The following is a 23,045-nucleotide window of genomic DNA, read 5'->3' on the forward strand; positions in this document are numbered from 1 at the left end:
GGGGAGGGGTGCTGCGGGCCTCCTCCCTGCCCGCCCGCGCTGCGGGGAAGGCGGGTGTTAGAGCCCTCTGCACCTAGTGCTGTGTGTTGTGGTTGTGTGGTGTGTGTGCCGGGGGGGGTGTCGCCGCCCCTCGCGCGGGTCCCCGCTGCCGCCGCTCCGCGGAGGCTCCTGGGCGAGGCGTAACTGGAGCCTCGTCCCTCTCCGCCCCTCGCTCCTCCGCCTCCGCTCGGGCCCGAATATTCCCCCCCCCGGCGTGGGGCTCCCGCGCCTCTCCGCCCGCAGAGGGGCATGCATGCACGCTGCGGAGTCTGTCCGCGAGAAACCGGTCGCAGAGCCTCCCAAAAAGAGTCCTTTTTTTTTTTCTTCTTTTTTTTCCTTTACACACACACAAAAAAGGCAACGATGTTGCTAGTAATCACCAGGAAATAATGATATCTCAATCTCGCTCTGCGTTAACCTGTATGCCTCTGTCTGAAGTGTGTGTCTACAGGAGCGCGCTGTCTAAATTAGCTGGTAAACAGTCGTCTTGTAAAAGAACGGCTTGCTGTTTGGTAATAAATAATCAATTGTTTTTGTATTTTTGTTTATTCTTTCGGAGTAGGGGGAAGCAGGTGAATAGGCTTTATAACTGAAGTAATATTTTTACAATATTTAAGAATAGTTCAAGCTAAGCAAATAGTGTCTGGCTGTGACAGTTACAGTGAAGCACTATTGCCACTGTAAATAAGCAGTTTAAGACTGTCAGTCTTCTTACTTAAGGCTTTTTTTTTTGTTCTTAGTTTGCTGCCATTGTGGCTGAAGGCAGTCATTTGTTTTTATCCCTTTGGGTTTTTATGTGCTGTAACTATAAAATCAACTCTAGCCAGTTAATTTCCTGGCTCTTTACAGCCTGATAGCGGAGTTGGGCCACCTGGTGGGCTCTGCTGGTGGGGGAATCCGCTGGGAGTCTGCCGAGCCGAGCAAGCCGCCGCTCCCTGCGTGGAACACTCAGAAACGCCCGTGTTGCACGCTGCTCTTAACGTCATATCGAAACTGGTGTTCTCCAAAGCTGGGCTGTCGTTTGCCTACGCGCATCTTAAGGCCAACGCGAATAGAAATTGGTCGTTCTAGCACAGTTAATGTAGTTGTTGTACCTCCTGCATAGTTTTGAGGTCATTTGCTTGTTTACATCAGTGGTGGTGGTGTCACAAATAGGGTGCATCACATGCATGCATGTTGATCTCTACGTACGCACCCAGGCGTATATGGATGCTCACGCCTTTGTGTCCCTTATTTTAGCGTTTGGAGTACAGCTGCTTGGGGACTGGAACATAGAAGTCAGCTACATTATATTGTATTATAATGAGATGTAAATTGTCCCCCCTCCACTGGTTAATGGAGAAGTGCTATGATAAGCTTAATGTTTGTGGCCAGTCTCAGTGATTTAGGGTCTTAAACGAAATACTCTGTCATGGAATCAGCTTAGATTTATTTTTCTGAATATTTTGATAAAGATATTCAGAACAACTTTAAAAAGAAAGGCTGATTTTTTTTAACTATAAATATTTGAATAAGCAAATAATTTTTAATATGTTTGTATCTTGGTTTGGTGAGCATTATGCAATAAATGTCTGAAAAAGGTGGTGTAATCAGTTCATTTTTTCAGACAATGTGTACTTTTATTTCACATAAAAATTGGGGATTTCTCAATTTCATATTTTCTGAAGCTTGTGGTCTTCATAAGCAAAAGGATCCATGTATAACATGCTTCTAAGTATCTCTGCCGTGTCTGAGGACACTTTTTTACAAAATCAGTATTCCAGAAACAGAATTTCCCTATGTTCCATGTTGTGTGTTCTGGTGTTGCCAGTGCTGTATTGGAAACTCAGACATTTGAGGAAGGAACACTTTATAAAGGATAAAACTGTTCAATTGAAGTTCTTAAACAGGGACCTATATTATTTGAGAGAGTGTTCAAAGATTATTCCCTGTGGAAAAAGTGAGGAAAAAAACCTAGGGATTTGTTCCCATATAATGTAGTGCGTTACATTAAGCTCCAGCCATGAAGTCAAAATTAATTATTTAAGAATAATAAACATGTTTTACAATCATTGAAGATGTAGCTTGCTCATTAGAAGGCCGAAAGGGTCTACTGAGAGAGAGACATGTGAGCAGTGTTGACATTTGCAACTTTTCTCTCTCAAGTTTAAAAAAAAAAAAAAAAAAAGTAGGCTGTAGTCCATCTGCAAAGAGCGCAGGGTTTTCTGCAGGCGGAACAAAGTCCCGGAGGAGGCAGCTGCTGCTGCAATGCCCAGGGGCTCCCGGGCTTTCTCTTTGTTGGTGCTGTCACCCGGTCGGTCGCTGGCCGGACCTGGGGCTGCGACGAGCCCGCTTGCTGCAGAGCCTCACATTGCAATTCCCCAAATTGCGACTGGCCTGGGGCTGCGACGAGCCCACTCGCTGTAGAGCCTCACGTTGCAATTCCCCAAATTACAGAGCTTTACGGGAGTTAAGCCAGGGGATACCTGGTTTATAAAAGCAAATAAATAAATAAATAAATAAAAAGCTGGAACTAAAAACTAGCACCACGTTTAAATATAAGCATAACTCTCTTTGTCTGCTGAGTGCTGATAGGGTGTGCACTGAATAAAGAAAATACTGAACTAAAACTGGCTTTGCAGTGTTCGTTCTTGGTGTGTTTAGTGTGATTGGCCTCTCTAAACAATGCAATTTGTATTCAAGTAGGCATAAAGTATTTAAAAAATTCCACGTGTTTCTTTAGTATTCTCATCTACGTTAAAATGTTCGGTATTCATTTATTTCTATGTTTGGTTTCTGAGGTCGAAGGTTAGATGTAGTGTTACAGTGTATATGGTCCTGTGTGTGACATAACATTTCTGTCAATGTTACTCTGTTCTTAGTTTTTTACCTTATAGAAAGTATATTACAACATCCCTTTGGCCACCCGTTTTCCACTATTAGTTAATTTAGTTACAGATGGCTACTCTGGCAGGATCTCTTATTTTCATTTTTAAATAAGATGTGAAGTTCAATGCATTACTTGATTTTTTCTAGTTATTAAAACATTCTCATACTCCTGGTGGCAGATAATGACAAATCCTTCAGTGTAATGCTGGGAGCAAGGGAGGCGGAGAGGAAGAGGCAGGCGGGGGGGGTGGTGGCAGCAAAGGAGCATCGAACAGGCTGCAGGCAGCGCCGCGATGGGCCTTTCTAAAGCCTCAGAAATCTGCTCCTGAGGTTCTCAGACCAACAGAAGGGGGGGGGGGGGGGGGAAGAAAACCCTCCTGAGCATATGGAGACATCCAGAAAAAGATGTGCATCGTCAGCTGTGATTCCATTGTGTGCTTGCAGATAGGATCTGAGCTTCTCTTCTCTTGGGAACGGAAACCTTACAGAAGTATTGTTTGACTGTTGCGTGTCAGGATAATCAAGCTTAGAAAACAGATATTTCACAGATTTATTATAAATTATTTTGATAATATTTTAACATTTTGGTGAATAAATACAGTTGCCAGGACTCCTGTTCTGTATTGGAATAACATATTGAGCAGACATACATATTGGTGAAAGGTAACTTCGATGAACGATAAGAATAATTTCTAATATTACATCAGTGGTTACATTTTATTAAAGCAGCTTACCACTTCTCTGGTTAATAGTTTGTCAGCAGTATTTACATTATGCAAACACTCCCTATTTTTGCTGATTCAGTAGCATAGCCATTTCAAAACATACCAAGTAGATACGTGACATGTTAAGTGACAGTTTGTATAGTTTAATCAATTTAGGGTACAGAATTAAAAAAAAAAGAAAAAAAAGCTCAGAGTGTTTTAAAATGTATTTTGTCAATGTTGCCCGTATTCAGAAATAGTATCTACACAATGAAAAAAATGGAGTGGAAGAAATTAATTTTCTTTTACTCAGTCCTGTATTTACTTATTATCTAAAGCAGTGTTTCCTCTCATGAGTACTTGCGTTTGAAATATTTCTGCTGTTTTAATAAAATTATTTTGAGTTGATGAATAGTTTGAAAAATATATACTGAATATGGTGGCTTTACTGCCTTAAGTTTGGTTATTGTTTATGATTTTTCAGTCTTGTTCTATAGCAATTGCTTGCTATTTAGGTTAAAACTAATAGAGTTTTATGGAAATAATGTGGACACAATTCCTATGGAAAATGTATGGTCGGGGGGTGCTGGCTTTTTGAAGTTTGAAATTTGATTATTAATTTAAATGTCTAAAGCTATACAACCACATGCTAACAGCGCACATGCTTTTTTCTTATGCAGCTGCATCATTATACTGTTGAAAGTCTTGCATTTCCTTAAATGGCTTCCATAACAATCTTCCATTAATACACTTACTGGCAGATATTATTCTTGCTTTGCTCTCATTTCAGCAGTTATAACTGATGGTAAATCCCACTATTTCTGTGAGTGTACTCCAATTACTTATGTTTTCAGAAGCCTTTTTGGAATGTGCATTTTGTTTTTGCAGGTAAAATGCCCTCTGTAGAGCCTGATTACATTTTTCTGTGCATTTTTGAACTTCACAAGTTACTTCCTGTTTGGAAAGGATAATTTATATTTTGCTAAAATAGTCCACGTTATATTGAAGCCATTACTATATTAACAAAAGGATAGGGAGTACAGGTGACAAATTAAATAAAGATATCAACTGGATCTGTTGATTTATCCATAAATCTTAGGTAGTACAGATCACATGAGCTTCTGTGAGGGGATCCCAGGATATAGTGAGGACATATATCTAATGCAGTGATGACTGAGAGTTGCTATTTTGATGCTTTTTTAGTGAGCTATGTAAGACATATTGTTACTCCTCGGTAGGATTTATAGTGGGCATATCACAATTGGCTGCTTTATTGGCTGCCTCAGTGGAAAAGTCTGGGACTGAAGAATGGGCATGGAAAGTGAAATAACATTTTACTTGTTGGGTCAGAATTATTATGGAATCTTATTCAGTCTGTGCTGTAATTCATCTGTGCATGAATGGGCTTCGTTTTTCATCGCTGTCGGTATTGATCTCTCATGAGTCTTATACATAGATTTTGAAGAAAATCACTTCAATTAAAAACAATGTAGTCTGGCGCTTATCTGTAGCTTGCTGATTATGTAGGAGGTACTTAATAGCATTAAAAAAGAAAAGTTTGTGAGGAAGGAGGAAATTCTGCCTATGAATAAATTTGATTGTATATACTGATGAACTTATAAATTCATCTTATGCCTGCATGGCAGAATCAGATAAAAAAAAATTCAAGGTCATATGTTTTTAGTACTTGTGCAAGTGAGAGAGTTCAAATATCACCCAGTTTATGATGGAGATTACTTTTGAAACAGCAAAAGGATAGGAACTGAAGAGCTGCTGGGTGAACTCGAAACATGGCGGAAGAATTGTGAAGAAAAGTAATGTCAGGATTTGCTGACCAGCCACTTACATTATTCCCATAAATAAATGTGCTTATTGTCAACTAATTTCACTTTCTGCTGTTAGACAAATTTGTATGTTGGTCTCCAGAGATACAAGCAATGTCCTCCTCCTTTCCTATCCATTTTCTAAAATTGATCCTTTGAGGAGGAAGATTATGAGCTTATACAGATAAATACATTATTTATTTTAGCCGATTCCTCCTTGAGAATACAACTGAAAAGCTCTTCCTCAGGTTTGAATCTTTGTATTATTTACAAAATCAAAATTTAGAATCAGAACTAAGCTATTTTGTTTCAACTGGGCCAGAATATTTGGTGCCTTTATTTTAAGATAAGTCAACCTGTTGATTATTTACTGGCTATAGAATGTTGTGTAGCTCTAATAATATAGTTTAAAACTTGTTTTGTTTTTGTTTTTTTTGGCTGCTTGCCAGTTTGTGTTGGCATTTGCAATGTGAACATGCTTTTGCTTGTTTTGCTTTTTTAGAAAAAAATATGGATTACCTCAATGCAAAGATACTGAATTTCTAATGAGGCTTCAGAATATTTTCTTGCTACAGTTCTGCTTGATATTAGTATAACTGCATAATAGTGAGATCATTTTTGGAACCATTTGTTCTTAGTGTAAGTCAGATGTTAAGGGAATCTGAAGACTATATATATGTGATCAAAAAATATATTAATTAAACTTGTACACTCTAGATGACAGTCTCTTCTAAGTACATCTGAAAGTGGTAGTCTGTCACTCCCTTTTTAGCTAAGCAATAGTTTGTAAGAGTTGATATTGGTTGTTTTGTTCACATCGTCTTTGCAGGGCGAGGAAGTAAAGCACCTTCGTCATTGCCATAGGTAACTGGAATACAGGTGTCTCTAGCAATTGCTTTCCTTTACAATGCAGTATAGATTGAAAGGGAAATAAAGATGTAAAATGGTTTAAAGTCAGAGAATTAGGCATTATTATGGACCTTCTGAGTTCGGTTGTATTTTGTCATATTTACCTTTAAAAAGCTTGCTTTTTTTTACCCTTTGGGGGATACAAGAGTGAATGGTGGTGTTGGAGAATGATAAGTATGATATATCCATTTGTAGATCAAATCTAATGTTGATAGTTTGTGTGCTTTTCAAGGCAGAGACTCTTTTCTTCAAATGTTTGCATAAGGCCTACGTACAAGCTTTTGAGCACCACCATGAAAACATTACATTACTGTGATGGCTCGCTATATACAGGAGTGGTTTCCACTGAGTTTTCAGGGGCACCCCAAGAACTTTCTGACACTGGCAGCGATGTCCGTACTTTAGTAGAGAAGCGCAGAGATTGTGTGGGAAAATGCGCCAGCATCGTCTTTGCTACAGTGTTTTTTCCTTTACACTTCAGAAGGGGCTTGAGAAACAACAGCAAGGGCTTGGTGTACTGTGGAGACTAATGGATAATTTTGGTGTCCAGTGCTCATCAGTTTTCTTCACTGGTAGTCCAGTTAAATTAATTAAAAGAATAAATCTGGACTATACCAGATTATATAAATATACCAGATGATACATCTGTTATGGTATTTTATTTAAGAAGAAAAATAATGTTTCTATTGTGAAATTATCATGTGTTGTCTTGCTTTTCAGACAGCCTAACTATTATTTCTATTTTCTGTTTGTTTGGCAAACAGAACAAATGAAAATCAGCAAAACGTGTCACTTCGCGTGGGCTGTAGGGTAGCCGTGGGGAGTCGAGTTACTCGTGCACGCACCCCACCAGCGGCAGTAGTGGCAGGCTGTGCAGATCAGAGATGAGGACCCCAAATTAAATTAGCGGTGACAAAATGCTAGAGAGCAACTGCTGGAGTTGTCAAGAAACGAGACGGGGTTAGAACAGTGCCTGTTCTCGTTCATGGTGGTGTCGCAGCTGGCAGACAGGGTGGAGGGACAGGATGCGTGGCTTTTCAAAGCCAGGAGCGGGAAGTGGAAAGAGGGGGACCCTTTTGCCCACACAGGCACTCTTGTAGTTTTGGTGAGTCTGTGGAAAAGAGGCCGCTGCCGCGGGTCTGCGCCTTGTAGCCGCCTGTGCGCGCAGCGTTCGCAGCCACCTCGAGCTCGACTCGGGGCTTGTGTCTTGGACCTGCCATGGCAGGCAGCGGCTCGTCTTCGGCGCACCACCCTGAGCGGCAGGTGCCTGACGCAGGTTTTCAAGCGCTGGCAGGTTAATGTCCTTTCGACTTGCAAAGTCTCCCTAATTTGCCAGAGGATCTAGTATCTTAAACTTGAATCTACAAGAAGATCGTGGTTTACGTGAATGAGGATGCACTTGAAGCCCCGTGCTCGTGATCTGTAGAGCCTGTGAACTTCTTAAGCATTGCTGAAGGACTAACGTATTCTGTGCATATCTTTCCTAGGGATGTTGTCTGGCTTGCCCGTGCTTCATCAGTAGTGGCCGGTTACTGCAGTCATAGCCTGTCTGTGGCCTGAAGAATTTAAGCAGTTTGTAGAAGTTTTATGTAAGATGGTAGAACTGCCAGAAAAAATGTAGTGGTTTCCAAATTCCACTTTTTCTTGAGGCATAATTAATCTTTACTCATTGTTTTTTTTTGTTTTTTTTTCCATTGGTCATTCTTGTAGCATATCTTCCATTTTCCTTATGTTCTGGCTTTTTTTGTCTGTTGGAATGAGAAGTTAGAAAACTCTTCTTTGGTTGTGTGCTCAGTTAGTTGCATGTGATATAAAATCCTGTTTGGACTGCGAACAAAAATCTGTGTGTAATAGTTATGTGGCTAGTGTTATGCTAATGTTACCCCTCCAGTTCCTCTCCCCTGAAGAAATGTATTTGGTATGGATATAAATGTCCTCTTCTCAAATCTTAAGTTCTGTACTAATGAAGAGCTCTTCATTTATTTGCCCACTGCCCATCATTCGTGTCAAAAGTATTGAAAGTGGAGCTTTAGAGAAGAAACATACTTCTATGCATACAACTTTTAATAATGGTTAAAAGGCATTTTATAAAAATATCAGTTTCTCTTTTTTTAGAGATTTGAAACTAACGTGTTATAAAGTCAACCAACCAAGCAGTCAACCAAAAAAGGAACCAGCAACCTTTGCAGAGAGCTGCTGCAGACTCTTCTGTGAAAACAGAGTCCAGGCCATATAAATTAATGGAAACCTCTGGGCTGCTGTCACTGTGAATGTGCAGTAGGCAGCAGGTGAAGAGGAAGTTGGGTGCCTGGAGTGATTGTGCAACTGCAAATAGGTTACAGTTATCTCTGGAAAAGGAGATAGTGCTCTGCAAAGTTTATAATGCTTCCTTCGCTATGTTATGCTTAAAACTGAGATGTGTCAAGTGTCCTATCTTTGTTTTTTATGTATGCCCCTCTCCAAAAAAGGCTAATCTTTCTCTTTCTCTCAAATTTGTTCACAGCACACTTGAGATGTATCTGAGCACTGAAGCCCAGCACGCACACAACCTGTAGGACTCTGCCCGCCTCACTGAGGCTTGGTGAGTTATTTGTATGCTATTACATATAATTGTACCGTGTCACAGTTTTATCTCCTTCACTGGGAAATTTGATGGGACAAGCTTTAAACTGATTGCATGGAAAGAGCACAACAAACCTTGGTGCTAAGTAATGGATGATATTCCAGAGTCAGTGGACAGAACATTTTAGAGACTTCCAAAGCGGTGGCCAGGCTGGTCATGGAAGCAGAGACCTCACTTTGTGCCAGGACCAGGAGTGGGCCTCTGTGCTGAGAAGAGCTGAAGGTGCTCAGCATGTGGTGGTCTTTCGCATTAAGTCTGTTTGATACCTTATGCTACGGAATTGGCGTTTTTTAAATGTGCTAATTATGGTCTGTCTTATAGCAAAGGTTGTGTATGAAAGAGTGTAAGCTTTTCCACCCAACTGTGCATGGTTAAATTACTGAAATTGAGGGCTGAAATAGATATAATGACATTGATGACTTAAACTGCTTGTTGCTCAAGAATTACTGTCTGATATCCATCAGGCAGTGCTATGCCTGTTTACATCTATTCACAAGAAGGGTTAATACCACAGAGATATAGGAAAAGGGACCCCTGCAGATTGTTTAAATGCAGACTAATAATAGTTTGGTAGTGCAGTGATGGAAAGTGTTGCTGTGATGCAAGTGCAGTGCAGTGATGGAAAGATGCTGTGTTTTTATTTTAGGTATGTTTAATATAGCAATATACTCTGTATACATCTTTCACAAATATGTGTTTGAGATTTTATGTGAGAACCTTTTCAGGATACTCATGAATAGATGTTGCCTTTTAACATGTAGAGTGACTTATTAAGGTCAGAAATATGTATTTTTGAGGCTTGCACACTAAATATAGAGGTGGGGAATGAGCCAGCTAAGAAGGTTTTTAGTTGTTTTAGGGCATAGTTGTTTATACAATGTCGACCGTTTATGGGTAAAATTATGTAAGTCCACATCAAGTATCATTTCCTCTTTTGTTAATTAGATTGAGCAATTTTTGCAAACAGAACTTTTCTTTAAACTTACTGAATTTTCTAGCTCCAGTGAGTGAAAACAGATTAAGAAGCTTTTCAGTTCTTCTCTATTTTGCCTTTTTCCATAGCTATTTTGATGAAATAATTCGTAGTTCATTGCATTCAATGAAGGTTATAGTATTGGTTAAATATTTGTTCATATATTAACTTGAAAATACTGTGCCACATAGAAAAATCTTATTATTTATTTACACTGCATATTTATTTGGGCTACATAATTGTCATAATGTGTACATGCAGGTCTTCTCAATAATAAGTTATTTTTATGATCATTTAAGTGAACTGGACAGTTATCCAAGATTCATATGATAGTTCAGTAAAAGGGAGCTGCATAAGACAAGGAATAGCATAAAATCTTGGTCCCTTTGAATGCTTGGGAATTCTTCCATTAACTTGTGAAGTACTGGCATTTCAGCCCTGTTATTCAACATGCTCAGGTGTTCTCATTCTCTAGCACAGTATCAGAGAACTGTAGTCTGGTTTATATTAATCAGTATACAAATCTGAAATTTTGCTAGTGTCTGAAGTTAAAGAGGATGAATCAGTTGGAATTTCATTTAAGAAATTCTAGGCCTAGCTCTTGACCTCAAGGGGGATTTCCTATGGTATAGGTGTTGAATTGGATTGTGTATTTTAAGTGAGACTGTACAGTGATTGCACATCACGAGTCATATGTGTTCAGCCTAGCCTTTGCTGCATTAAGCTTTTCAAACAGCGAGACTCCTGCTTAATACTTAAACTATTTTTAAAACAATATAGCATGTAAAAGCTTGAATCTAGGACTGGTTAAAAGGCGTTTAGAATACCTGCAATCTATCAGAAATAATTGAAGTGATGGAACTTGTGGCTGTTTGCTTGGAACCTTGGTAATTGGGGCATTCTGAAATAGCTGCTGTATGCTATTAAAAAGGCATGCAATCAGAGCCTGTGGGAAGTTCAAATTTTAGTTAAAAAGACAAAAACACTAACTTTTATCTCCTGTCTAGAAGTTTTCAGATGGAAAACGTTTTTCCTTTTGTCCTCCTTTTTGCATGAAATGGTTTCCTTCGCAAGGCATGTTTTTCAGAAAAAAAGAACATAGATTAGAGAAATCTCAGTTCTCTTGGCACCCCCAGTTTTGCGGGTCTGTTTCAGTTCAGCTTTGCACTGATTTCACTGGTATTTGTATCATAGTGTCAAGTGTGGTGCATGAAAAATATTTGTATCTCTGTTTTTAATGAGTTATAGTACTCCTTATTATTGTTTAGAGCAGTAGCAGGTAAAAAGGATTCTGGCAGATGTCTCATTTTTAAGTTGACTGTGCCCTCCTAATACATGTAAATGTAAAGAGAATGCTGTCAGAAGGTAACAGGTAATACTGAAAGTAAGATTGCCTTATTCTGAAGTAACTTTTAAGAGTCTTCAGTATTAGTTTAAAGCTTCAAGTGAGGAAAGAGTACAGTAGGTTCCAAGCATCGAATATAGATACAAGAGAGATGTTGCTGCTGTTAAGGTGCTGGGACGATGCCTGGAATTCTGCAGTGAGTTGAGAACACCTGAATTGCCGGGGGAGCGATAGGTCTGAAACATCTGAAATAAAACATTGTTATTGATCATAGTTATGGCGCATCTTTAGTTGACTGGGTCTTGCCATTTGAAGAGGGATCTGTGAGGGATTTTCAACTGAGCTTGAATCTGTTTGTGCTAAATGGAGAGAACATGTTCACGTTCCTACACACACGTAGTCCTACATTCAGCATGGAAATTGAGGAGTTTTGTTTTGCTTGAAATATGATCAGAATTTTCTGTGTTCAGTCAGCCCTATTCAGTAATGACATTAGTGAACATGGATTGCCTATAAAGATGCCTGTAAAAGTAGATGCTTGGTTACAGTGAATTTTATACAGTCAGGGTTAAAATGATATTCCTAATCCACAAGTGAAGTTCTTTGCGGGTGGTATGATGAGAACTTTCAACAGAAGTATTGAGAAATGAGCATCTGTTAGGATTTTTACAATTATATCCCCATAGGTTTGTTTCTAGTATGGGGAATGTGAGTTTATGGAAATCTTTTTTTTTTTCCCCTCTATTTTGTGGAAAAAATGAAATTTGCACAAACGTAATGCTGCATGTCCTTTAAAAGTGAAGAAAATAATATTGTAGAGAGAAATCTCATCATGCTTGCAACTAGCATAAATAATTTGTTAATAATGAAGGCAGATCTAAAGTACTTTAATAATTTGGAGGAAGCAACATTCAAATTTGTTTTAAGTCCTGAGTATACCACCCTTAAATATATAAAACTCATCAATTACTGTGTATTGATCTAAATGGAATTCTTTGTCAATGAACTTTTTACTGAATTGATGACATTGAACTTCATATATATCTAGGACTGTTGAAAACTATCATTCAACTGGTTGAAATTTCCCTTTGTATGTAGCTATATATGGGAAGATTACTTTTAACATTTGAATTTGAATGAGATAAAAAATATTTAGGAAATGAGATTGCTAACTTCATTTTAGTCACATCTTAAATATTTGTTTTGACTTAGTAATGGGTCTTGATAAGAGTTTTTCATTTCTTACCTTTGATAGCTACCTTTTTATGTGGGCAAAGGTATAGTATATACACATTTGCAGAAGGAATAGCTGTCATTATCATCTGTGGAAAATCAATATGTATTTTAAATATAGATTGATGACATTGTACCGCCAGTATTGGAGCCTGGGAATTCTGGAGGGGTCAAGAACAGGACAGCTGAGCACTTGCATCATCAAAGAAGATGAGATGCATTTACTTGGGCCAATTTTCCTCTGGGCCTGCCTTTAGCCCCTGAATTGGGAAGAGTGAAATATTTACCCAGCTTGGCTCTTGACAGTAAATAGTATTAATTAAATACAGGGCTTGAAAATGACACTGGATTTTGGATAAAGGCCAGTAGACTTTGCCTTGGCTTTCTGGAAATTGAATTCCACTAGTCTGTTTATTTGACAGAATTATAGTACAATAATTTGAGGTTCATGGATATTTCTGTACATTAATGTGGGTGAATTTTTATAATACCACAATGCTGGGATGTTAAGCTCAGAAGACTTATGTGACTAGAAGAGTAAGTGAATTTACAGCTGGTTAGTATGAAGTGTGGCACAATGAGTTTCCATTTGATTAATTTACCTTTATATTAACTGGATTTGCAAAAAAATATAGTTTCTTTTAAAACAAACTTTGGATGTAGTTAAAATTCAGCTGAATGGTCTTAACTAAGTTACAGATGACTATAAAAAGTTATATGTGATCAAATTATTTAGAAATATCTCTAGAACTATACATATCTTGAGAAAATAATTTATCTTAAGAATTTTGGAGGAAAAAAGGTATTTTGAGTATTTTCCTCTCCCAGAAAAGACAGCCATTTGTGACAGCCTTGTTACACACATACCAGATTTTAGTGTGCATGTTTAGAAAGTCTGCTTTCAAAGATTTTAGCAGTTCTTTTTTCCATTCCTGAAGCTGTTTATGAAAATAGATATAATTTCATTAAGCATATTTGGAGGAAGGAACCAAAACTGTTTCTGTTGTATGAATAAAGTTTCCTGTTTGTGTTTTTATTAAAAAATAAGATTGCCATAAAGAAACACTCTAATCTAACGGTTCCATGTGAAGTCTGTAGTTGGAGTCATGGACTTTTCTGAAAAGTAACTATTATTTTTCTTCTTTCAAGTCATATAAACGATTGGCTACAACCCCATGATAGAACAGCGTAAGAGCTGAATGGCTGAAAGTTTTAAATTTTCTTCTCTGTATAGAATTCTCCTGTATTTTAAACATATATATATATATGTTATATATGTAAAAACATGTATATGTAGAAACATATTATATATATAAAAATATGATTTTTGCTTGGTGAGTTTATAGTACAATTATGAAGTGCTCAAACTATTAAAATTATTTTTCAAAATCCTGCTTTAGTCATCTCACAAGGAAAAAGGAGTGCTTATGTCTGTAGTATCTGTACAGTGAGTAAGTGCATCCGTAGAACTCTATGTGCAACTCTGTCTGTGATAAGTGAAAAATATGCTCTGATCATTTCTGACATCTCTATTTCTATGGTCCACATTCTACCACTTTTTTATTTTTAGTACTTTTGTTTCTCTAGTAATCCCAATTCAATATGCTACTGCGTTCTATATACACCAAACTGTATATTTCAAAATGGCAGCAATAGGCAATCAAGGAATATTTAAGATTAGAACTGAGGAGAAGAATTAGTTTTGTGGTAGGTGTTGGAAATGAGTTCATCCTTGAGGGAAACTCTAGTGGTGTCATATTGAGTTAAAATGCTTCCATTCCTGCTCTTTCAGCAGGTTTCCCTTTTGAGTGTATTCTGACACTCCCGCCTAAATTTTGGATTGTCGGCCTTACGAGTAACGCACTGAGCGGCGATTCAGACGATCCCTTCCTGCATCGAATTCCTTTGTCCTTCGATCTTGAGGTACCCGTCTCACATCTGCCAAAGGGTGAGGGGTGCTGTCTTTCCCCTACATTTCTTTCTTTGGGTTGTAAGCCTGAAACTCTGCTGTGTGTTGCCATAGTTGGTAGTATCTTAAAATGGGATTAAAACACTTATTTGTTTTACGTTTCTCTAAAAGTCAGTGGCCAACACATTGCAAATTTCACTTGGGTTAGTTTTTATGGCCTTTCAGTTTTCAGTTGTGGTTTTTTGCTTGGCTTCTCTTTGCAAATCCTGGTTAGCTCTATTTTTATTGCTGAATATTGCTGAACAGACTCATGTAAAACCTTTTCTGTCTGGAATTACAATATTCTTCCAGAATGTATCCTATAGCAAAATAGGGCTTATGTGCAGCTGGTGATACATGAGGTTTCATGTACGACTACTGAAATACTCCTTGCATGTGACCATGATTCTAATCTTTCCTTCCTTGTGAGCTCACTCTTATATCATCATTGGAGTTCTCAGCTCCTGATCAGCATGGAAAAATTCGGGGAATTGATACACGTGAGTCTATGGTACAGCGTTTATGATTGCCACACTTGCACATATTTGACACAAATTCACAGAAACAAAAAAAATATAAAGTTAAGCCACTTTATATGACATACCACGTGCTCTTCCACCGCTGTCATGCATCAAGCATTCTGCCACGACTACTGTGTGCCACAGCCTAAATGGTTTTGTTCCATTAACTTTCTGTTTTTGCTGGTTGGTGTGAGGTATGCTGTGTGTGTAGCACATTGGATTCACAGGAGTATTCATTTATTTCAGAGTATTTTTATAGAATCAAGCATGGGGTGCTCTTGTCCTCTTTTACGTATTCTAGGCACTACCACCCCCAAAAAAGGAACAGCCTGTTGCTGTTAAACTTGGTTCCAGTAACTGCAATTCACAGGGGTGCCACCTACATAGTCTTCCTCTTATTTGCTTCATCACTCCATTTCTGAGCTATTTCCTTCCGCCCCCAGCTTCCAGGAGAAGTGTTTTTGTGCGTCTCTTTTCTTCTGATATAATCTGATAATGCTTTGAGATAGTCTGTTCTCATTCTCCTTTGCCATTGGTCAAAATCCCCTAGCAGCAGTTTAAGGGGAATGATGTTTTATGTCAGGACAGCTCCATCCATGGTTGTGACACTCGGTAATAAGAGGGGCGTGTGTGTGTGTGTGTGTGTGTGTGTGTGTATAGACATACATACATACTATATGTATGTGTGTGTGTGTGTATAATATTTGGGGGAGGGATCACTTACAAAAATGTATTTTCGGCCAGCTTGAAGCTATTAATGAGTTAGTTGGCTTGCATCTGATGAATAGCTTCATTTAGGAAGGGGGAAAATTCCCTAGTAATCAGAAATGCTATTACAGCTCATTTAGGAAATTCTGAAGTGAAAAGGTTTTTTTTTTAATTAAAAAAAAAATTTTTTTTTGAGGCTCGATTCGCAGGAAGATTTAATGGTGGGTAAGCGGCAGTGTGGTTCTGAAGGGGGAGGCTGGTGGGAGCCACAGTTGGTGTCAGAGCTGGGGCTCTTGCTGAGCTGTGATTTCAGGCGGACCCGCGAGCCGGGGGCAAGTGCTTTTTTGCAGGGGCCAGATCTTTGCTGTGGTTAGAAGCGAGACCCTGTTTCTCCCAAGTGCGGGGCAGCAGCTGCCTCTCCCCATTGCAGCAGGCTGGTAGCTGGCCCCGTGCCAGCGTTTTACAGCTGTGGAGGATGGTGGCTCCTGATGTAACCTGCTTTATTTGGAGCGACGGCAGGAGTGCGGGAGGCTTTTCCTGCGCACGCACCGGAGCTGAGGTTATGCCTCTCTCAGGTTTGGAGGGTGGGGAGAGGCGGAAGGGCAGATCGCCGCGCATTGGCGATCGGCACCTGGGCACATGAAATGGAGGAGGGAGCCGGGATCCCTCCGATTTGGAGCTGGGATTTCCATGGGGTGCCCCGGCTTGGAGGAGGTGGCCACCTCCCCGGGGCTGCTGCGTGTGTTGGGGTGGAGCGTTCTGTCTCGACCTCTGAATCATTTCTGCTCTGCATCCGTGCCTAAAGACTTCCTATTGAAGACTGTCCTCCTCCATCTGCTGTGAGCGCCCTGTCTGCCCTGGGTGCCATGTGGGAAAGGACAGGAGTTTCTCCACTTATTTATTATCTCTTTGAATGCTACCTACAAGCCTGTCTTCTCGCTGCAGGTACTGCAAAGGAAGCAAAGGTATACATTTTCAGATATTTTTAGTGAATAAATCCCCTTGTGGATGCTCTTAAGGCTTTGAGATAGCTTGCTTCATGTCTCAGTAGGGTAAGCTCTCTGAAACAAGGGCATTTTCACTAGTGAATTGAATATTTATGCAGCTTGAAACAGTTTTAAAATATGTGGGTTTTTTTTTTGTTCAGTGACTGAAATGAAAAATCAATTATATGCACAACTCTGCTCCTCATATCAGAGATTTCAGTTGTCCATAATTAAATGGATACATTTGACTACAAAGATTTAATATAAATTAGTTTTACTTGGTTGCCACTACTTACGCCATCTTTTTCCCAAATGCTTTGATTAGGTCAGTGTGAAGTATTCTGCCATGTAAAACAGTGTTGAATTCTTGAAAACCTGGAAAGATCTCAAGGAGACATACTTAGATCTATCACTATTAGAGAAAATGAGAAGTAAAAATGTGAACTGTGTATAACAGGTCTGACAAAGTTAAAAATGCACCCTTAAAATTAAAAAAAAATGTTGATAAGTGAGTATTTTGCATTATGGTGGGAATGGCCAAGTGCCATAACAGTTTGGGATGCTGATGTGAATTTTGGACTGTTCCTACTATTTTATTTTTCTGGAAATGTATTTGTGTAAGCATAGTGGTAACTTTTTCATAATGAGCTGTATTCCCCTCTGTTACACTTGCGCAAATGACTTCTACTAAAGTTATAGTGAATTTTAGAATTTCCTCGGGGGAGGAGGGACTTTTTTAGAAAGATGAGATTCTGAGAAGGGAAATAGGGAGGGTTTCTTGAACAACGACTGAGCTAACTAGTGAGACAGAAAAGATGAAAATGGTAAAGTCCAATACAGGGTAAGATTTTCTTTCACCAATTGAAAATATTTCTCACTTTCATTAGCTGAATGTACAGAAGGCATCGTGTAATGCTGTTTTTAACTGATTTTGCCTTACCGCTGACAGGGAAGGAAGTCAGTAATAGGGAACTATTATTTTGTCATATAGACAATGTCTTGTGGAGCAGAAGAGAAATAGATTGAATTAACGCAATGTGGTTTTGTGTGAGTGAGCGTACCTACAAAGATGCATAAGAGTATTCTTCGTAGTTTAATACTTGAAAATTTTCATTTTTCTCTGTGTATGCTTGTATGTTATAGATAATGTCTAAGTATATAATTTATATGTGAGTTTATATGTTATATATACTTTTTGTATTCATTATATTGTAAGCGTTTAGTTCTGGCATGTTGCTTTGTTCAGGGTATCAGATAACCTTAGCCGTTTATCTGCCATCCTGGTGATGGGCTCTGTAGCTCTTTCTTGTCAAGCTCATGTTATTCTTGTCTTATGCAGTTAAGAATTTCTGTTCAGGCTGGCTGACTGCCAGCTATGAAAATTAAAGGTTTTGGTACTTTGGAAAACTTTTTTTTTTTTCCTTTAATCAACAAATAATTTGGACTAGATGGCAGCAAATATTTGGAGAATTTGAGGGCTTACGGAGTTTTGCCCCCGAATGAACGTTTGGATTCTGTGATGGAAATTTCCCTATAATTATGCCAATAGGAGTTATGGTACATGGATAACAACATGAAGGGAGCTATTCTTGACGCATGTGCTAGAGAGCCAGGAACTTATTTTTCCATACCGGGTTTGCCACAGATGTTTTAAACCAGTCACTGAAACAGTATGTCCCTTCGCTTTCTTATCTGTAGAATGGGCTCAACCCTCACACCATTCTCCATGTGTAGTATACCGGTTCCTTGATGTTTGTGGATAGGTTGGGGAAGAAATATAAAAAACATTTTAATGCTTTTAAATTCCCAAATATTAATAAAATGTCAGGTTTTTGTCTGTCTGTGTTGGTGATATAATAATGAAATTGTAAGAACTGCTAGAGGAAACCTTCCTGTTAAAATGTTAGAGCAATGGCCTTTTGCCATTTTATTAAACAAAAATCAACCTGAATTGTTTTGAATTATCAGTATTTTTGTCTGCTTATGTTATGAGATAAAACATTGGGTGTTGATTTAATTTTTAACTCTTCCTGTGTGAAATGTGAAGTTATCTCTGTAAAGGGTCGCTCTGCAGAGTTACTCTTGGAAATTCTCATTTAACTCTTCAGTATTGTGTCAAGCTTTCTCTGAATCCTCTGCAGGATTATTTGGTTTGCTTCCTGGTTAACTGCAAGGAAAATGGGATGTCTTTAAAGTACGAGAGGTGCTCGCTATTGCCTTATAATGGAGTCACATGGGAGAAGCTGTTGTTCTAAGTTAAGATTGTCACCTGATGACCTAGGAATTACATGAATGGGGCTTATTTTCTAAGATGTACCTTGAGGTTGAAAGCTGCACTTCCCTCTCCCCTTCTTTTACTCACTATCACATGTACCACTGTAAATCAATGTAATTGAGAGATAAGTGGAAAACACCTTACTCAGAAGGGGGAGGGAAAGGGTTAGGGTTTTACTATTTGTTTTGTGTCTTCATTGCCATTTATATATGGACAATTTTGTCTGTTTAGTTACCAGTTTCTCTTACTTGCATAGATCTTTTATTCCTCAGTGAGGAAAATCATTATTTTTTTGTAATAAAATTGATTATTAAGTGAAGCATATGTGACTGTGGAGCAGACAGAAGTTCTGCTTTTTTTTAGTAGACAAAGAAACTAAAACATTCCTCAGGTTTACATATGTAGCCTTTATCCTGACAAAACCTTTACAAGTAGTTTGCTAAGTATTCAAATGGAATACTCGATGTTTTATGCTAAGTGTCATACATAAAATAAAAGGGATATTTAAAAGTTATTTAGTAACTTGAATTTGGAAAAAAAGAAAAGAAGATGAGAGGATAACAGCTAATAATGAATTCATACTATAATTTTACTTTTTGCTCTATTTTATGTTGGATATTCTGTTCCTATTGCTGTTAAAATTTTTTTCAGCTGCAGATCACCTTTAAAAGCCATGTAACATAGTTGTATTTTAGCAGGTGGCATATTTCTTTACCTTACAAATTAAATTGAATTTTTAAACATGTATAGTTTGTGATGTCATAAGGTATAAATTAATACAATGAAAAGCTTAATGGAATAAATCATTTTTAACTGCACTTAGTGTCTCTTCAGGATTATTGAGTGGAGGCAAGCTGTGCAGTGTGCATTGCCTATATTAAGAAATATCATAAGCCTTTTTTGACATAAGTTTTGAAATGAGTTACGGGCTCAACTGCAGCACTGCTCTGAGCATAGCCTGTCCTGCATATTTTCCCATTAGCATTTTATCACATACTGCATGTCTTTATTTCAGATAAGATTTCTGATTTGAGTAACTGTGGCTAATGTAATTGAACACTGCTTGCTCACTGTTACTTTTGAGAATTTTTTTAACACAAATTATTGATTCTTATGCAGTTCAGTTTATATTCATTTGTAACAATATGTTGTGGCATGTTTTTGAAGTTGGCAATAGCTGTGGAAATGCAAGTCTTGACCAGGCTAAGGACTCTTGATTTTGGGGGGAAATACTGGATCAAAGAATGTAGTCACCAGTTTTGTGACTTTTTAGGGGAGGGAAATTTTTTAGGATATGAAAGTTGTTCTGTGCTTTCTAGGAGCTGACAGAGAGATATAAGTAACATAGTGCAATAAGGAGTATAAAGATAGACGATATGCAGATCTAGTTTAAAATATTCCCATCAAAGGCTTGATTTCAGATTTACTTGTTAAAAAGCAAGACAAAGACAAAAAAACCCTTCTTCTATATACTCAAGTTGTATATACTGAAGTGTTTGCTGCAGCAGGAGCCGGCAGGGCCTGGCTCACGAGCTTCTATTTGAAGAATTGCTAGTATGTAAGAATTGGACTGCCTTAACACTTCAAGTTGGATATCTTTCTGTTGATAGGAGAGGTACTACAGTTACCCATTTGTTAGTCACTAAAAATAGTGGTGCTAGAGTAAGGAGAGTACAGCAGCACAACACCCAAAAAAAGGCGGGGTGGGGGGAGGTGGTAGCACTTCAGCTAGTAAACGCTTTAACCAAAGGCACCATCTCCCCGGTGCAGGGGAGGGTTGCAGGCCAGATCAGCCCCCGAGTCCAGCCGAATAAATTCAGCGGCATGCCCTGAAGGTCATTAATTTGAGCTTGCTGGCTGAAGAGAGGGTGGGTTCAAGTTGCAGAGGTAAAAAAGCCTGTGTCAGGAATGCTTGATTTGCTTCTATCCTTTTTCCTAGAATGGAAATTTGAACGTAAGTATCTTCTCCAACCCCAACTCTAACAGTAGAGTATGGGAGTTCACACAGACAATTTCCAGACAAAATCATCAAATACATTGCAAACTTGAGCGGTAGAGTGCCAGGCAGGGATGTCATGAAATTTAATGCGTTACAGTTGTGAAATACTTAGAAGTATTCAGATCAAGGCAGCTACCAAGTGTGAAGAAGAGTGATTTTATTATTGGTAGATGAAGTGCATCTTGATTTGTCTTTCCCTTAACCCTGTTGTGACCCTTTAAAAGGTGCAAGGTGCTTCAAACTCCTCTATTAGCTGGGCTCTGGGTATTTCCGGAGAATAGACTTGCTAGTTGTGCCAAATTATATGACCACAAATCATCGGACTTCCGCTAGAATTTCTGCTTGGCCCAAAGCTAAGTTTTGAGCAAGAAAAAAAAATAGCACTCGGTAACGTAATTTACACAGACCGTTTCATGTGACAACATTTTGCCTTTGTTAGCTGTTGCTGTCTGTATTTTTTTAGTAGTGGGTTGGCAGTTTAGGCTGTATTTCAGGTATGCCTTCTCTCCTGTATTTACATACACTGCACCACTAACAACAAAGGAAGCAATGTCATTTTTTCAAGCTTGCTTGTAGCTTGCATGGAGAAATCGAGAATATGTTCTAAGTTTTAATGGAAAACTTCTTCAGTACTGCATGGAATTTTTTTGAGTGGTGGTTTTGAGCGATCATTTATCATGACAGAATAGCTACTTGGCAGATTTGGGTAGTTTAGAATGTATTTTGATAGGTAATCCATAAGATATCTTCTCTTCATGAAAACATGATTTCCATCTGATGGCTACAACAAATGCTTTCATGTGAAACTGGTAATAAGAACACAACTGATGTATTTTTATTTTTCTTTCAATGCAATTAAACATCTGGAAGTAAGCAGAGCCATCGTCATGTGACTGACCAGCTTTCTCTAGAACACTAGGAAATACTCTATGGACCACTTTTTGGAAATGCCTGCTACACTTATCTGGTGTCTATTTTTTGTTCAAAACAGTTAAGTTAGTGGCCTGCGGGCATTGTCAGGATTGGTTTGACATCTGGACAGTATTTCTTCCTGATAAGTATTAAGTACTTTTTATTGTGCTTATTGCTCTGTGTGAAATGAATATATATCAAGCTTCACTACTGCCTTGCAAGATGGGGGGGAGTATGTTTGCTTTTTAAAGGTTGAAGAAAGTCAGTGGCAGAAATTAGGGGTAAGAACCTAAACTGTGTGTCTTCTAGATTTTAATGAGGAAATCAGTAGGGCAACAGCTAGTTGTAAATAAGATGGTCTAATTTGTAATAATTGGTAGTAGTTTAATCAACCCATAATTCGTACAAGCGCACTGCATTGCAGAGTGCAAATAGTATCTGTGTAAATAAGTTCCCTTCTAGTGAACTTTTTGCCTACAGACCTGTGCTATATTTGTATTAGCTTTACATACAGAATAAATGAACAAGAAAAATAACTCTCTGGCAATGACTAAGGTGAGCATTTCATAAGGTGTATAAGAAAAACAATCTTTATTTCCCTCTCTTCCCCCCCTTACTTCCTTGCCTTCACAGTCTCTGCTTTCTGGTCGTGTCCCACTACAATAATACAGTAAATGTCTAAACCCTAGCAAGTAAGGCTGTCACATTGACGTTTAACTGACTTTGAAACAGTGCAGCTGTGAAGGGGAAATGAATTCTGTTCTCTGTCAAAGCCTGTAAAAGAGTGTTTGTTTTAGCAGCTACTGAAGATGGAAGTGTTTATTCCATGACTACACTGGTTGTCAGAGCTGGACATATTTTCCTGTATTAATAATATTTGGAATTTTTCATTAGTTATCATTTCCTGTTGTTTTCTTAAAGGAGTTTTGAGATTCAGATCACTGTACCAGTCTTTTCAGGTCTTCTTTTTGCATTTGAATAGAAGTGCTGGAATTCCATTCGTGTGTGTGTATGCATGTGTAAGTATGCATGTATATAAAATTTTAAAAGCAGTTGCAAATTTCTCATACTTCTCAAGCTAAAAAGTCAATGACTTTCTGTACAGGAGACAAAGGGCCAACTCTTCCAGTTTGTCAGGCGTTGGAAGAATGTGCCTAGTATCTGTGAAACTCAACTGAT

At 38.4% G+C, this 23,045-nt stretch overlaps 1 protein-coding gene across 7 annotated transcripts in view; it reads left to right on the plus strand.

The window, feature by feature from the left end:
- Positions 1-23,045, plus strand: part of NCOA2 (nuclear receptor coactivator 2) — a 198,499-nt gene that overhangs the window by 1,445 nt on the left and 174,009 nt on the right. For 3 of the 7 annotated variants that reach the window (XM_026056260.1, XM_026056263.1, XM_026056256.1), the window contains exon 2: positions 8,847-8,924. The gene's annotated coding sequence lies outside the window, so the exon portion shown is untranslated. Of the gene's footprint in view, positions 1-8,846; positions 8,925-14,309; positions 14,466-23,045 lie in introns of all 7 variants that reach the window. The other 4 variants (XM_026056258.1, XM_026056257.1, XM_026056259.1 and 1 more) reach the window with 3 other exon arrangements.

This window comes from Apteryx rowi, unplaced genomic scaffold (assembly GCF_003343035.1).
Source record: "Apteryx rowi isolate R43461 unplaced genomic scaffold, aptRow1 scaffold_130, whole genome shotgun sequence".
NCBI classification, from domain to species: Eukaryota; Metazoa; Chordata; class Aves; order Apterygiformes; family Apterygidae; genus Apteryx; species Apteryx rowi.